The sequence below is a fragment of the Drosophila subpulchrella genome, unplaced genomic scaffold, assembly GCF_014743375.2.
Source record: "Drosophila subpulchrella strain 33 F10 #4 breed RU33 unplaced genomic scaffold, RU_Dsub_v1.1 Primary Assembly Seq48, whole genome shotgun sequence".
Classification (NCBI taxonomy): Eukaryota; Metazoa; Arthropoda; class Insecta; order Diptera; family Drosophilidae; genus Drosophila; species Drosophila subpulchrella.
In genome coordinates, this window is record NW_023665685.1 from 763,403 (window position 1) to 779,411 (window position 16,009).

General features: G+C 37.4%; 1 protein-coding gene across 1 annotated transcript in view; it reads left to right on the forward strand.

Annotated features, from left to right (window-relative positions):
- Positions 1-16,009, forward strand: part of LOC119562453 (nuclear pore membrane glycoprotein 210) — a 586,123-nt gene that overhangs the window by 546,382 nt on the left and 23,732 nt on the right. The window lies entirely within an intron of this gene.

Sequence of the window (16,009 nt, forward strand, 5' to 3'; positions counted from 1 at the left end):
TCATATGTTAACCCCCAAATTGGGGTATGGGAGTCAACACAGCTGAAATGTGAAATTGTCGGCTAACCGCGAAAATCCAAGATTTGCCATAATTGGATTTACACTAAATGGAGAACTTATCACAAATAACTTATCAAACTTGATAGTTCACTTGAATTCTGAGTCATATCCATATGATAATCTGAAGGTTGATTTTAGTAAGAATTAGTATGCTCACCTATATGAAATGTATACACGATTTCAATCTAGTTACTATAATCGTGAATCACAACCATTTTTGACCCCAAATGAATTTAAATTGAAGACCCCTATTATTGTGGTTGATCTTTCATATCAAAACGAATCAGTAAGAACTGGTCCTATTGATGTGAGAATTTCAATAGAACTAAAGACACTAAGTCATGAAAATATCCAAGCTTACTGTCTCCTCATACATGACCGTTTAGTTGAATATAACCCACAAAACGGACTAGTACAACGAGTTGTTTAACATTAGAAAAATGTTGAAAGATACTGTTTTGATTGATGTTCAAGGTTTCTTTGATAATAATAATAATTTTATTCTAAAGGAAATTGGAATTGTATTCGAAAAAGATCCAAACTTGAATAATAGTTTTTTAATAGAACCACCATATGATTTTACTTTGCTAAATACAAAATCTCGAAAGACTGCAATTTGGTTAATTAATACGCTTCACAAAATTTTTGGGAACGATGGAGAAAATAGTTTTCCACAAACTCGAAAGTATCTAAGGACAATTACAAGCGGAAAACAAATTATTTGTAAAGGTGTGGAAAAGAAATGATTTGAACAGAAGTTTTTTGAGAGTCGTCAGCTCATTAATATCGAGGAAATGGGCTGTCCGTCATTAAAAGGTTAAAAGGAAACCGGTTTCCCCATTGTGAAGCACACCTTAAGGGCGGGGTTTGTGCTCTTAACAATGCATACATTATCTTGACATTTTTTAAAAGTATCTCCAAAACAATAAAATAATTTCTATATATTAGTTTAAAGTTAAGACTAGATGTGTAAAGATGTGCAAGAAAACAAAATTAACCAAATTAAGTTTTAAGAGGAAATCGACCAATTTATTAAATAATTTAAGGGACAGATAATTGGACAGTATTTTCAATACCTTCTAAACACAAAAAACTATGTTCATGAATCGAGGTGGACATGATCTCAAAACTTCGAATTTTTGTGAACACTTTACATTTTGTAATCCTGAATTGACGTCGGAAACGTGCGCCTGCCTCTTCTATGCAAATCGCCGGAACGAAGCCAGAAAATTAATTTCAATATACAATAAAACATGTTCGCAATACCAAAATAATTGAATAAATGTATTATTATGCTACAAAATAAACTTCTGACCTTTTATTTCGAGTTAAAATTACAGGTACGGAAAATGGAAAATATTTCCTTGAGTGAGATATGTCGGCTATTGCGAGTTGTTGCGCGGTCGTGATTTCAACCCCTATTATGGGAACGTATTAGAGCTAGCAGTCAGCCGTGTGATCGTTGGCGTGAGGCCCATGATCTTGTCAATGGGCGTGCGCTTTCAGACTTGTGCATGTGTCCATTTTATTCCGGTCAGGTAATAGACAGGTGCGCATGTTCGGGTAGGTCATGCTTGAATCCCTTTTTTGATATGTTTATGACCCGTTTGTGGAAAGAGAGATCTTGGAAAACTTACCAGTTAAACATTCTGGGGCGAAAAAAAAAAAAAATGTCTGTTTGAAAATATTCGACATCTGAGAATCATTAACGTGAGAGATTTGTTTTATTGGGGTTCTTTTGATTTCTAAATTAGTTTTACAATCATAGGAAACGTTATTCCCCAACATGATCGATATTGATATTATGGGTTGCCTCTAAGGCAACCATCTTTAGATGTTTTGGGTTTGGGTGTTGGGTTTCTCACGTGTACAGCAACACCTTCTGAATATTAATTGCTGATAAGGAGGAAAAGGATACATGATCAATATTGTCACATGGGGATGTGGGGAAAGTGTGCGACCTTTCTCCCGTGTACAGCAACACCTGCTGAATATTAATTGCTTATAATGGGGAAAAAGGTCACGTGATCAGTATTGTCACATGGTGGTGTGAGGGTGGGGGCAATTAAGTATACTCTTTATGGATATGATCGTGACATTTTTATGGCATCTAAACCTTTTGAAATCTGATAATTTATGGATTTGGATGGAGGCGGGGGCCATTAATATGTTAATTAGTGAGAGGCGGGAGTCCTTAATATGCTAATTTGTAAGGGGGCGGGGGCCATTAATATGCAAATTGTCCGAGAATCCGCGTTTCCATACTACTAGCACCCCCTTGGATGATTTTTCATGTTTAGCTTGCTTAGAATTAAATTAAAACAAATTAATTTCTACGAAAGAATTGAAATATATTGCCATTATTGCCATTAGCAGATGTTTTGATAGCATCGTTGCCTAAGTTAGCAGCGTCTTTTTAATACATTTATTAATTTCTTCAATTACAACTCTCATCTTGTTTTCCTTATTCATGGTAGCGCTTTTTGCATTTGGTAGTTATACCTGTTACTCGTAGAGTAAAAGGGAAGTCTAGATTCGTCGGAAAGTATGTAACAGGCGGAAGGAAACGTTTCCACAAAGTATATATATTCTTGATCAGGATCACTAGCCGAGTCGATCTAGCCATGTCCGTGTGTCCGTCTGTCCGTATGAATGCTGAGATCTCGGAAACTATAAGAGCTACAATAATGGGATTGGGCATGCAGATTCCTGAGATTCTGCGCAGCGCAAGTTTGTTTCAAAAGAATGCAACGCCCACTCTAACGCCCACAAACCGCGCAAAACTGGCTCCTACAGTTTTGATGCTCGAATAAAAATTTTAACTGAAATGTATTGTCCTCATCAATACCTATCGATTGACCCACGCCCACTTTGACGCCCACAAACCGCCCACAAACATCAAAAAATCATAAATATGAACGTGGATATCTCGGAAACTATCAAATATAGAGAATTGGGATCTCAGATTTAGATTCCGTAGCCTAGTACGCAGCGCAAGTTTGTTACGCGAATATGCCACACCTTCTCTAACGCCCACAAGCCGCCCAAACCTGTGGCGCCCACAATTTTCATGCTAGATAAAAAATGTTATATGAAATGAATAAGTCTCGTCAATACCTATCGATTGATCCAAAAAGATTGCCACGCCCACTTTAACGCCCACAAACCGCCCACAAACTTCGAAAAATCGTAAGTATGAACGTGGATATCTCGGAAACTTTCAAAGATAGAGAATTAAGATCTATGACTTGGATTCCGTAGCCTTGTACGCAGCGCAAGCTTGTTACGCGAATATGCCACGCCCCCTCTAACGCCCACAAACCGAAATGACTGAAATGTATTGGTCTCGTTAATTCCTATCGATTGATCCAAAAAAAAAATTGCCACGCCGGCAGGTGCCGCATTTCAATCTCGCCTTGCTGCTTGCATTTCTCCATTTGCCTTTGGTCCCTTTAGCTGAGTAACAGGTATCTGATAGTCGAGGTACTCGACTATAGCGTTCTTCCTTGTTTCAGTTTCTAGTTGTTACCTAAATGCTTTCTAGTTGTTTCCTATTTGTGCACTAGCTGTTTCCTAGTTGTTCACTAGCTGCTTTAAAGCTGTTATAAGAAATTTGAGTGTTTTGATAAGCAATTCTGGTAACTTGAAAACATATGTGTCTCCCAAAAAACGGGGTTTAAAGCAACATAGTATTCTCATACACAGTGTTGTTACAAAGAAAATTTTCCTTTACTCTCATTCTCTCCTTTTAAGCAAGTATCGATTGTATCGAGGGTTCCACATCAAATGCATACTTAACTTTGTTAGTTAGCCTTACAACCAAAACCACTGTTATTAACTACAATACATCGTCTAAGAACAAAACAAATATATGATTGTCAAAAGGCGATTTTCAACTACCTATAATGAGGAAAGTATTTAAAATCGCTTTGGCGTTACACAGATAAGAACTAAATATAATGGTCTTATGCCAAAATCTATCACCATTCTATCCTTTACATTAAATGTCTGCGATGTGTACTCATAAGGTAACCTTTTGTGACCCGTACACCCAAAGTCATGACTGACAATAGAAATAATGAATACGAATACGGTTGCAAACGGTTACTAAAACTCCTCAGTGCAGGTGCGAAAGTAAATAAACAAGAAAACAATCTTTGAAAGATTATCCCTGAATGAAAAAAAAGTCATATGAAAATGTATTTTAACAGACCCAAAGTTAATACAAACGGTTTTTGACGCTTCAGAAAAAAATACCAATAACAAATGTTTGAGTGACACACGAGTTCAAAAGGCTATTTTTTATATTATCATAAAGTGGAGAAAATGTGAATTTGTGGTATCTGCGGATGTTGAGAAAATGTTTCGCCATATAAAAATCAACGACAATGAACAACAATACCAGTACACTTTATGAATACATTTTCAAGAATAAACAATTACAAATTACAAACTGACAACAGTCACATACAGTACTGCATCAGCGCCATATATAGCTACTAGAGATCTGGTAGATAAGGCTGATAAATGCAAAAAACAACAAGAAGGAACGCTGTAGTCAAGTACCTTGACTATCAGATATCCGTTACTAAGCTCAAGGGACAAAAGGGAAATGGACATATGTAAGCAGCAAAGCGATATTGAAATGCGCCACCTACCCGCGATCTCAATATATGTTATGTGGGCGGTAGACAGATTTAAGCAGTATTGACGAGACTAATACATTTCAGTTAACATTTTTTACTTAGCACGAAAATGGTGGACGCCACAGGTTTGGGCGGTTTGTGGGCGTTAGAAAGGGCGTGGCATATTCGCGAAACAAACTTTCGCTGCGTAGAAGGCTACGGAATCTATACCTGAAATCCCAATTCTTTATCTTTGATAGTTTCCGAGGTATCCGCGTTCATATTTACGATTTTTTGAAGTTTGTGGGCAGCTTGTGGGCGTTACATTGGGCGTGGCAAACTTTTTTTGGGTCAGTCGATAGGTATTGATGAGAACAATACATTTCAGTTAACATTTTTATTCTAGCATCAAAACTGTAAAAGCCATAGTTTTGGGCGGTTTGTGGGCGTAAGAGTGGGCGTAGCACTCTGCTGAAACAAACTTGCGCTGCGCAAGAAGCTCAGGAATCTTCATGTCAAATCTTAATAGCCTAGCTATTCGAGATCTCAGCGTTCATCCGGACGGAAGGACAGACGGACATGGCTAGATCGACTCAGATGGTGATCCTGATCTAGAATATATATACTTTATGGGGTCGGACACGCTTCCTTCTGCCTGTTACATACTTTCCGATGAATCTAGTATCCCCTTTTAATCTACGAGTAACGAGTATTAAAATGTAGGTCAAATATTTATGAATAAATTTTTATATAGCTGACCTAGTGCCTGGGGCTGGTTCTGTAGAAGACGCCAATAATGTATTTTAATTAATTTCACAAGAACTACAAAAAGGGGGTTTCAATTTAAGGAAATGTATTTCCAACAAAATAATTTCAAATAATGAAAACTGTAGATTTCACAGGAGATAATAAAGTTCTCACTCTTGTTGAAAATGAAAGCATTTAAACTCTGGGGCTTCACTGGGAACCTATTTAAATTTAAAGTAAATTGCGGGGAATTTTAAGTAACAAGCAAAAGGGTAGTGTTATCAAACCTTCGGGATGGTTGGCTCCTGTGACTATTTCAAGAAAACTTTTCATACAAAAACTCTGGCTAAATAAGAGTGAATAAGATCAGGAATTATCCAAGGAAGACAAAGATTATTGTGAAAATTATAATGAAAATTTATTGTATTTAGAAGAAATTAGAATGCTAGGAATAAGAATACTTCCAAGACTTGTTCGGTAATTCCCTTTCATGGGTTTTCTGAAGCTTCTGAAAAGGCGTATACAGCAGTAGTTTATGCCAAGGTAGGGAACTCTATAAACATAATAGCCAGCAAAAGTAGAGTCAATCCCATTATATATAGAAAAACTATTCCCAAGCTAGAAGAAGTAAGGTCAAGTTTATTAAACAAAGAACAGATGAAATTCGAAAATTATCGAATACCGAAGTCAAAGGAAAATCCTGCAGACTAAGCATCTAGGGGTATTAGTTCTAGCCAATTAATAAACAGTAATCTTTGGTGGAACGGTCCGATATGGATAGCTGAGACCAAAGAGCAATCCACAGAAGATGTATTGATAAATTCAATATTAAATCATAAATCCGATGATCCTACTTATAATCTGTTTAAGAAGTTTTCCACGCATATATATACGCATAAGTGTATACGTCACTAGATTCATTTAAGTTAAAATAAAGAAGGAATCCTAATCCCTTCTATATGTAAGGGGTAAAACTAGCTGAAAAAATTGTTATAAAGAATCAGCAGAAATATCAATTCAGTCTTGAGATAAAGTGCCTAAAAACAAACAAGGAAATTAAAACAAACATTAGGATACTTCCATTGAATCCGTTTTCGGATAATGATGGTTACTTCGTGTCGGAGGGAGACTTTAGAACTCCTGTGCAGAATTGGGAATTAAGCTTCCAATAATCTTACACAAGCTCCATTTAACAAACTTATTAATAAAGAATGCACACAAAGAAAATCATCATGGAGGTATAAATCTAATGCGAAAATATATACAAAGGAAGTATTGGATTTTCGGGTAAAAAAATGCACTGGAATAGATTACGCAGGTCCATATGTCGTTAAATGTTCCAAGAACCGTGGAATAAAAACTTTTAAAGGATATGTTGCCGTGTTTGTATGTCCACCAAGGCCATTAATTTGGAAATTGTAAGTGATTTAACCTCGGAACATTTCTAGCAGCGCTCAGAAGATTTGTTACTAGAATAGGTAAATGAGCAAATATATATTGAAAGGGTAATCCTGTAGTAAGGAAAAAACAACCTTCACGTTTGAGTTCTGTATAAAAACTGACTTTTATTTTTCTAGTCTTCGCTTTCGTAACTAACATGCAATTCTTATAATATGCTTATTTATGGTCTACGCAAAGACCACACTTGTTTGATTGAGCGGGAGCCTTATCAACGGTCTCCCACTAAGCCACCCTTTGTGCAGTGTGAGAACTATATTTGTTTGTGCCTAACCGAAGTAGACACTTGCAGGACGATCACGTCGCGGCAATGTAATGCCGGACGACTTGGAACACGGATGCTTAGTGTAATGATTAGTGAAATAAGCTATATTCTAAAGTAGGTCAGGGAATTATGATTATAGTAGCAGTTTGCGTAGTTGTCTCGGCTGACACTGCAAAATGTGCTGATAGCATTGGCGGGTCAGTGTACCGTTGAGTCGGTCAGACGGTGAGTTAGTGAGACATATAATTTGCTGATCAGCAATTCTCATCTGCAGTGGGTGCTACTGAGCGCCTGGCACTGTCCCCAACTTAGCTACTGCTTGATTTGTTGGGTGCTGGTCATGTTGGGCACCCTTGGGTACGAACATTCTCCCCTCCATTGAGGGGTACCCTCAATTAAGGCGTGATGTCGGTCAGCCCTTGGCCGAATTGTATAAAAAGCACCTAACAAATCATTGACCCTGGAGGACCTTTCCTTCAGCTGCGGAGGTTCGTGTTTGTGATTAAGATCCTTCATATCTTCTTCATGCTGCTTAACACTCCCCTTTGCGATAAAATTGACATTACCGTGGGAACTGAAATAGTGCCCTCGTAGAACTTGATCTTTTGGCATGTCTATGGTATGTGGACTTTCTGCAACAAAACTTAGACATTTCTTGGTTAAATTCAGAAATGTTGAACAAAAGTCAGAATTCTTGTAGTTTTTAAGTTGATGAGAAGTCGGTTCTGTATTAAATGGTTTTTCTTTTGCAGTATAAAGTTCAGTCAAATGCAATGAACCATTATATGTATCGGTTGATTCTGGATCGGACGAGTCAGTGTCGCTAGTTCTTTATTGGCTACATATATATATCTTCAGGCTCTTTTATTTTATGATCCATCAATGCTTAATTCGTTAAATGAATCCCTTCTTCATCGAGAGCAATCTCATTCTGCCGTTTGCTATCTTCTATATCAAATTAATTATTATTCATCGGATTTATATCTTTCGTTGACTCATAAACAGCGTTCGGTCCTGCAAGATCATCTCTGTCTTCTACCAGAATAGGGTTGATTTCCGTATCAGTTGAGGTTTCTTTATCGAGAAACCTGTGATTACATCACCAAGCCTTGTGCCTTGGGCCAAAGGTTTATTAGGTCCTAGTTCAAGAAGTTCACCGGTGATTACACGAGAATATACCTCAACCCCTAAGGTTAGGTCTATGGGTCCAGGTTGCCGAAAGTCAAGATCTGCTAACGGCAGTCCCTCGGGAATATTAAGATCGGTTGCAATCGGCTGACGGTTGATCTGTAATGACTGTGGGAATAATAAATACCTCTATAAGTATTTAAAAACCTGAAGTAACTGATGAGATCCTTAGTGTTGATCTAATTGCTGTTGTTATTTTTCCTCAGATTCCAGATGTTTCAATCGGTGACATTTCCTTAAGAGATAGCAGATCTGACATCCTCCGTGAGATAAGATTCACTTGTGATCCACTGTCTATTACAGTGCGACATGTTTGTAGGTCCTTGGCCCTTGTAATGATACCTTGGCGGTCGCGAACAGAGTATATCCTCTAGTGTTGTCGTAGCCTGCAATCGTTGCTTCGCCGGCCACTGGATTGCTATTCGGTCCTTGGTGTTACAGTGAATGATGCCGTTGCTGGCAGACTCGACAAGTGGCCCGTGATCCACAGTTTTCAACCTTATGAGCTGTAGACAAACAATTTGTGCATGCTCCTACTTGAATAATGGCTTGGCGCCGTGTTTTGGGGTCCATTTCCTGGAAACGGCTACATGCGTTAAGATGACGTGGTCCTAGGTGACAAATCTTACAGCTCTCTTCGTTATGAACTGACTGATGGCGGAGTGCTTATCGTCTCCAGCATGCAAGCGCGCCGCTTAATAAACGTCAGTACACTCCTTAACGTTGGAATTTCCGTTGGTGCATCCGCTGAATTTTCCAGAGCAGCTAGAGACTGCTGGTTACTCGTAGATTCGTCGGAAAGTATGTAACAGGCAGAAGGAAGCGTTTCCGACATAATAAAGTATATATATTCTTGATCAGGATCACTAGCCGAGTCGATCTAGCTATGTCCGTCTGTCCGTATGAATGCTGAGATCTCGAAAACTATAAGAGCTACAATACTGGGATTGGGCATGCAGATTCCTGAGATTCCTGCGCAGCGCAAGTTTGTTTCAGCAGCGTGCCACGCCCACTCTAATGCCCACAAACCGCCCAAAACTATGGCTCCTACAGTTTTGATGCTAGAATAAAAATTTTAACTGAAATGTATTGTTCTCATCAATACCTATCGACTGACCCAAAAAAAGTTTGCCACGCCCAATGTAACGCCCACAAGCTGCCCACAAACTTCAAAAAATCGTTAATATGAACGCGGATACCTCGAAAACTATCAAAGATAAAGAATTGGGATTTCAGGTATAGATTCCGTAGCCTTCTACGCAGCGAAAGTTTGTTTCGCGAATATGCCACGCCCATAAACCGCCCAAACCTGTGGCGCCCACAATTTTCATGCTAGGTAAAAAATTTTTACTGAAATGTATTAGTCTCGTCAATACCTAACGATTGATCCAAAAATTTGGCACGCCCTCTCTGACGCCCATTACGCATAAATCAGTCTACCGCCCACCTAACCATAAATTGAGATCGCGGGTAGGTGGCGCCTTTCAATCTTGCTTTGCTGCTTGCATATCTCCATTTCCCATTTATCCCTATAGCTGAGTAACGGGTATCTGATAGTCGAAGTACTCGACTATAGCGTTCTTTCTTGTTTTATATATTAATCCAACTAATTGGATTTTTTAGAAAATTTTTTGTTTCACTTGTGATTTATTGTTTATAGTCACCAGTGTTACTTTGTGGGCACTTTTTGTATTTATTATGCACTTTTCAAAAAATTTAATATTTTTATATCCGCTGTTTTCGACATGGACGCGCCTTACCAACTTATTGGTTTGAATATGTAAATCACTATATTTCGTTTATTCCATAACGTCGGAAATGCCTTATCGACTTACCGACCTTTAGCTGTTAAATAACATAATTTTTAAGGTGCTTAAGAGCAAAAAAGACTCTTTGCTTGTCTTTTTGCATTTATTTTGTTCAACACTTTTGTCTCACGACTGAACCTTTTGCTACCTTTAGCTGCAAGTGCCTAGCACTTAGCAGAATCTTTAAGGTGCAGAAAATATCTTAGTCTCTTACCACTGGTGGGGGAAGACAACAGAGAGGTCTAACCAGTTGTTCCGCAGGAAATCAAAAAGGCTCGAATGACCAAAATGAAAGGGTAATCCTGTAATAAGGAAAAACAACCTTAACGTTTGAGTTCTGTATAAAAACTGACTTTAATTTTTCTAAGTCTTTGCTTACGTAACTAACATAAAATTCTTATAATATGCTTATCTATGGTCTACGCAAAGACCACATTTGTTTACTTGAGTGTGCAGTGTGAGAACTTTATTTCTGGTCAGGTTCAAGTGCCCTGTACTTAAGATTACAATTGTTCGGCACTGCACCCTTGTAGGTTTTAGGTTAGAGATCGTTACTTAAGGCTCTAGATAGATTTACATATTGACATGAACAGAGCTTATAAAACCTTTAATGTATGACAATAGTGTTCTTCTTGAAAAAGCGCGTAGTTCTAGTTTTATTCAACGCACCGGAACATGCTATACCTTTTTGGAAAGCTTGATTGTTGTTTCTTTTTAGTCGTTCATGAGCTATAGCGTCACAAACATGGAGCAAAATATAGAGAAAATACAGCATATTTTATCGTACTAATACGATAAAGGCAAAAATGCATCTCAAGCCGCCAATTAAATTTGTGCAGCTTACGGACCCGATACAATTTCCATTTCCACCGCACAACGATGGTCTCAACGTTTTCGTTCTGGTGTAGAGGTGGTCGAAGATGCGCCACGCTCCGGAAGGCCTGTCGTCGAAAATCGCGAGTAAAATTCTGAATTGGTTGAAAGAGACCGGCAAAGTAGCAGCCGTAGCATCGATCAAGAGCTGGGTATAAGTCATTAATCTGTTATAAACCACTTGAAAAAGCTTGAGTCACTAAGAAGCTCGATGTACGGGTGCCACACAAATTGACGCAAAAAAAACGACGCATGCGAATCGCTTCTGAATCGCAACAAAATCGATCCGTTTTTGAAGTGTATGGCGATGAAAAGTGGGTCACTTACGGCAACGTATGGCGGATACGGTTGTGGTCTATAAAAAGTGAAGCGGTACAAACGGTGGCAAAGCCTGGATTGACGGCCAGGAAAGTTCTTCTGTGTATTTGGTGGGATTGGCAGGAAATCATCCACTACGAGCTGCTCCGCTATGGCCAAACGCTAAATTAGGACCTGTACTGCCAACAACTGGACCGCTTGAAGGCAGCACTCATGCAGAAGAGGCCATCTTTGATCAACAGAGGCCGAATTGTCTTCCATCAGGATAACGCCAGGCCACACACATCTTTGGTGACGCGCCAGAAGTTCCAGGAGCTCGGATGAGAGGTTCTTTTGCATCCACCGTATAGTCCGAATCTCGCACCAAGTAATTACCACCTGTTTCTGTCCATGGCGAACGCGCTTGGTAGTCTGAAGTTGGCCACAAGAGAGTCCTGTGAGTCCTGTATTTGGCCAATAGGGAAGCGAGCTTCTATAAGAGAGGCATTGTGAAGTTGGCATCTCGTTGGGAACGCGTCATCGAACAAAACGGCGCATATTTGACTTGAATCGCATTATTGTAACCTATTTTATGAACAATTGAAAACGTAATAAAAATACCGCAGGACTTTTTTGCCAACTTCGGATAACCGAACAAATTTCGTAGGAGCTTCAAGAATTTGCATTTGCATTTTATTCCCCCGGCCAGACCTCACTTGGAGGTATTTGGGAAGCTGGAGTGAATCCATAAAACACCATTTGAAAAGGGTAATCGGGGAAAATAGTGTGACATGAAGAGAAGTCGACAATTTTATTTAAATAGAAACATGCTTTAATTCAAGACCATTGTATACCATAGAAAATGAATTGGTACCAGAGGAAATATTAACACCAGGACATTTCATGATCGGTAGACCACCGCTAGAAATAGGTGAACCAATGAAAGAATTCAAAATTTAGATAAAAGGAAATTTATCCAAAAAATGAAAAGAGATTAAGTTTACGGAGGAGTATTTGCATACTCTACAACAACAGCACAAATGGAGGAGGGGAAGTCCAAAGAAGGCATAAAATCTGTCGACAAAAGGGAATCTCTTTCGGAAGAGAGAAAACCAAAAAGACAAATAGAGGAACAGCGAGAATATCTAAATTGGGTTTCTGGTTTCATGGCCTTGAGGATCTGTGTCTTTTAGTTCTGAACAACACAGAATTATGTAATTATTTGTACAATTATAACCAAGCAATTAAGTAACGTCATGGATCAGTGAGAGAAAATCCAAAATGGAATCATAAGCCTATTAATATACATCAGCCATGGTCGACTTAATACTAATATTTTAAAGCCTAGTCAGTTAAAAGGTGATATTTCCAAAATAAACGACAGTTTGTCTGAAAATTCAGTTTTGCTAGAAAAAAGAAAAGGCACAGAAGTAAAGGAGGCTTTACGCTACTAACGGCTAAGGGCTGGTTTGTGGATAAAAAACTGATCATTAATGCAACAAGAAAGGAAGTTAGCTTCGGAAAGCCGAAGCTTATATACCCTTGCAGCTATAATTATTAAATTTAAAAACACAAAAAATGATATTCCCAATAGTATAAGATAATATGTCAAAAAACACCGAAGCTATAATTTGTTTCATATTATTTTCGTACCAATTTTCCGATCGTTCCTATGGCAGCTATATGATATAGTCGTCCGATTTTGATAAAATTAAATTCGAAATTCAGAACTAATTAAAAAATGTTATTTCCAAGCATAGGAGGTTATATGTTAAAAAACACCGAAGCTATAATTTGTTTCATATTATTTTCTTACCAATTTTGCGATCGTTCCTATGGCAGCTATATGACATAGTCGTCCGATTTTGATAAAATTTAATTCGAAATTCAGAACTAATTAAAAAATGTTATTTCCAAGCGTTGGAGGTTATATGTTGAAAAACACCGAAGCCATAATTTTTTTCATATTATTTTTCCACAAATTTTCCGATCGTTCCTATGGCAGCTATATGATATAGTCGTCCGATTTCGATAAAATTTAATTCAAAATTCAAAATTATTTAAAAATTGTTATTTCCAAGCTTAGGAGTTTATATGCTAAAAAACACCAAAGATATACTTTTTTTTCATTTTTTTGTCCGATTATTCCTATGGGAGCTATAAGATATAGTTGTCCGATCCGGCTGGTTCCGACTTATATACTACCTGCAAAAGATATAAGACTTTTGGGAAAGTTTCAGCCCGATAGCTTTAAAACTGAGAGACTAGTTTGCGTAGAAACGGACGGACAGACGGACAGACGGACAGACGGACAGACGGACAGACGGACAGACGGACAGACGGACAGACGGACATGGCTAGATCGACTCGTCTAGTTATGCTGATCAAGAATATATATACTTTATGGGGTCGGAAACGTCTCCTTCACTGCGTTGCAAACTTCTGACTGAAATCAATATACCCTCTGCAAGGGTATAAAAATACCTTTATATGGCTGGCATGCTTTGGTTCTTTATCGAATCATTCCAGTGCCAGTAAAATTGGACGAGCGAATGATTACTGCGCAGGTTAATTCCCAGTACTTAGTTTATAATTTGGAGATTGATGCATATCACTTTATGGCAGTATACTAAGAGGGTTTGTGAAGGAGTAGTGGTAACGATTACAGCTGTGAGCTTAAGCCTCTCAAACCAAACAAGGAATCAAACTGCAAGTATTAATTAATTGTCGAGAGGAAGTCTTACTGAGTCGAGTTCGAGAAGAAAAGTAGTTGGATTTTTAAGGTTCAGAATAAGTTCAAAGCTAGAATTTAATGCAGTAACGCAAAGTTAGACATTGTAGATTTACCTGAACCAGGAATATTATCGCCAGGGTCAGATTGCACTGCTCGAACTGATGGTAAAATATTAGTTGCCCAACATAGTATTGAGTCAGAAGATCAGGGAATATTTTTTAAAGAAATTAAAAATACGACAACAATTACAGGCCATAGCCATACCCAGCGGTATGCTTAATATTTAAAGGTACAACCATTAAAAGTAAAAGTATTTAAAAGAAAGAAAAATAAATAAAAAAGAAAATTACATTAAAAAAATCAAAGTTTTTTTTAAATAGATACATTACATTTAGGGTATTCAAATGCGTTGCAAAAGTGTAAAGTTTGTAAGTTTGCCAGACGAGAATTCTGAACGCCCTTTATCTTAAAATATCGTTGCAGGAAATTAACGTACAAAAGAAAGCCAACTTTTTTTTTTGTATTGCTTAAGGTATTTCTTAAAAAATGTAGAGCTAAAATTGAGAAGAAGGCTATGAAATTTTCTGTCAATAAAAATAAATCGCTCTTACGTGTGTAAAATATGTGTATGTCGGGTTATGGATATGATTTTCCATATTTTTGCGCAGATTGTATACGGCGAATATCCTTGAGCACACCACAGCCAATTTGAGAATGCGCGCCAGCCTTCTTGCATACCGAAAAAGTCCTCCCGAAAATGCTGCAACGAGCATACTTGTGTCTCTGTCTCTCGCAGTGGCTCAAGGATACGCGCACAACAATCGTAGTGCGCATCTCTCTCTCAAACCTCTAACCTCTCACAACTTTCTTTCTCATGTGCGCATCGAACTATACTGACCACCTGGCGAATAGACGGAACAAAGCGTACTAACAAACAACCGTTAGAATGCAGAGACGAGAATTGCCACTTGGTAACACGCATTTGATTTAATGCTTTTACACTGACTACCATAATTTAAGATCCGACATGTATATGTCTGTATAACACAACCCAAAATGCCACGTAAAAGTGTAAAGGATCTACAGTGGTCGGCATAAGTATTTTGACAAAATAAAAGTTAAGTATACTCATAACTTGAATTTACTTCTTGTAAACTATAGGCATCAATGGAAAGGTAATTTCAATGCCGTTTGAATGATACAATACATTTCTTTACCCATTCAGTACTTATTGAAAAGGACGAATTTGTGTAAATCAACTTTGAAATTTTTAAAAAAAACTTTTTTCCTCGTCTTGAAAACTTAAATTTTTTGATGCAAAAAGTTTCTTCAAACAAAAATAATAGTAACTGCAAAAAGAATTTTTCAAAAATCATTTTTCTTATATTTTTTATGAATTTTTGAAAATGCTTAAAAACAGGCATTTGAGCCATATTTTTGTCTTTTTCATACAAATTTTTTCCGACATTGTCACCTTCAAAAAATCATAAAAAATATAAGCAAAATGATATTTGAAAAATTCTTTTTGCAGTTACTATTATTTTTGTTTGAAGAAACTTTTTGCATCAAAAAATTTAAGTTTTCAAGACGAGGAAAAAAGTTTTTTTTAAAAATTTCAAAGTTGATTTACACAAATTCGTCCTTTTCAATAAGTACTGAATGGGTAAAGAAATGTATTGTATCATTCAAACGGCATTGAAATTACCTTTCCATTGATGCCTATAGTTTACAAGAAGTAAATTCAAGTTATGAGTATACTTAACTTTTATTTTGTCAAAATACATATGCCGACCAGTGTAATGCTAGAATGGATCATAAGCAATGCTGTGCTTGATACTGAAATTGTTATTCAATAAGTTTGTTTTATAGAAGACAAATTTTTTTCTTTTGGATTTAAAATTCAAATTTTTTTCTTTCCTGTCACTGTCATAACCATAGACTTAAGCCCAACTTT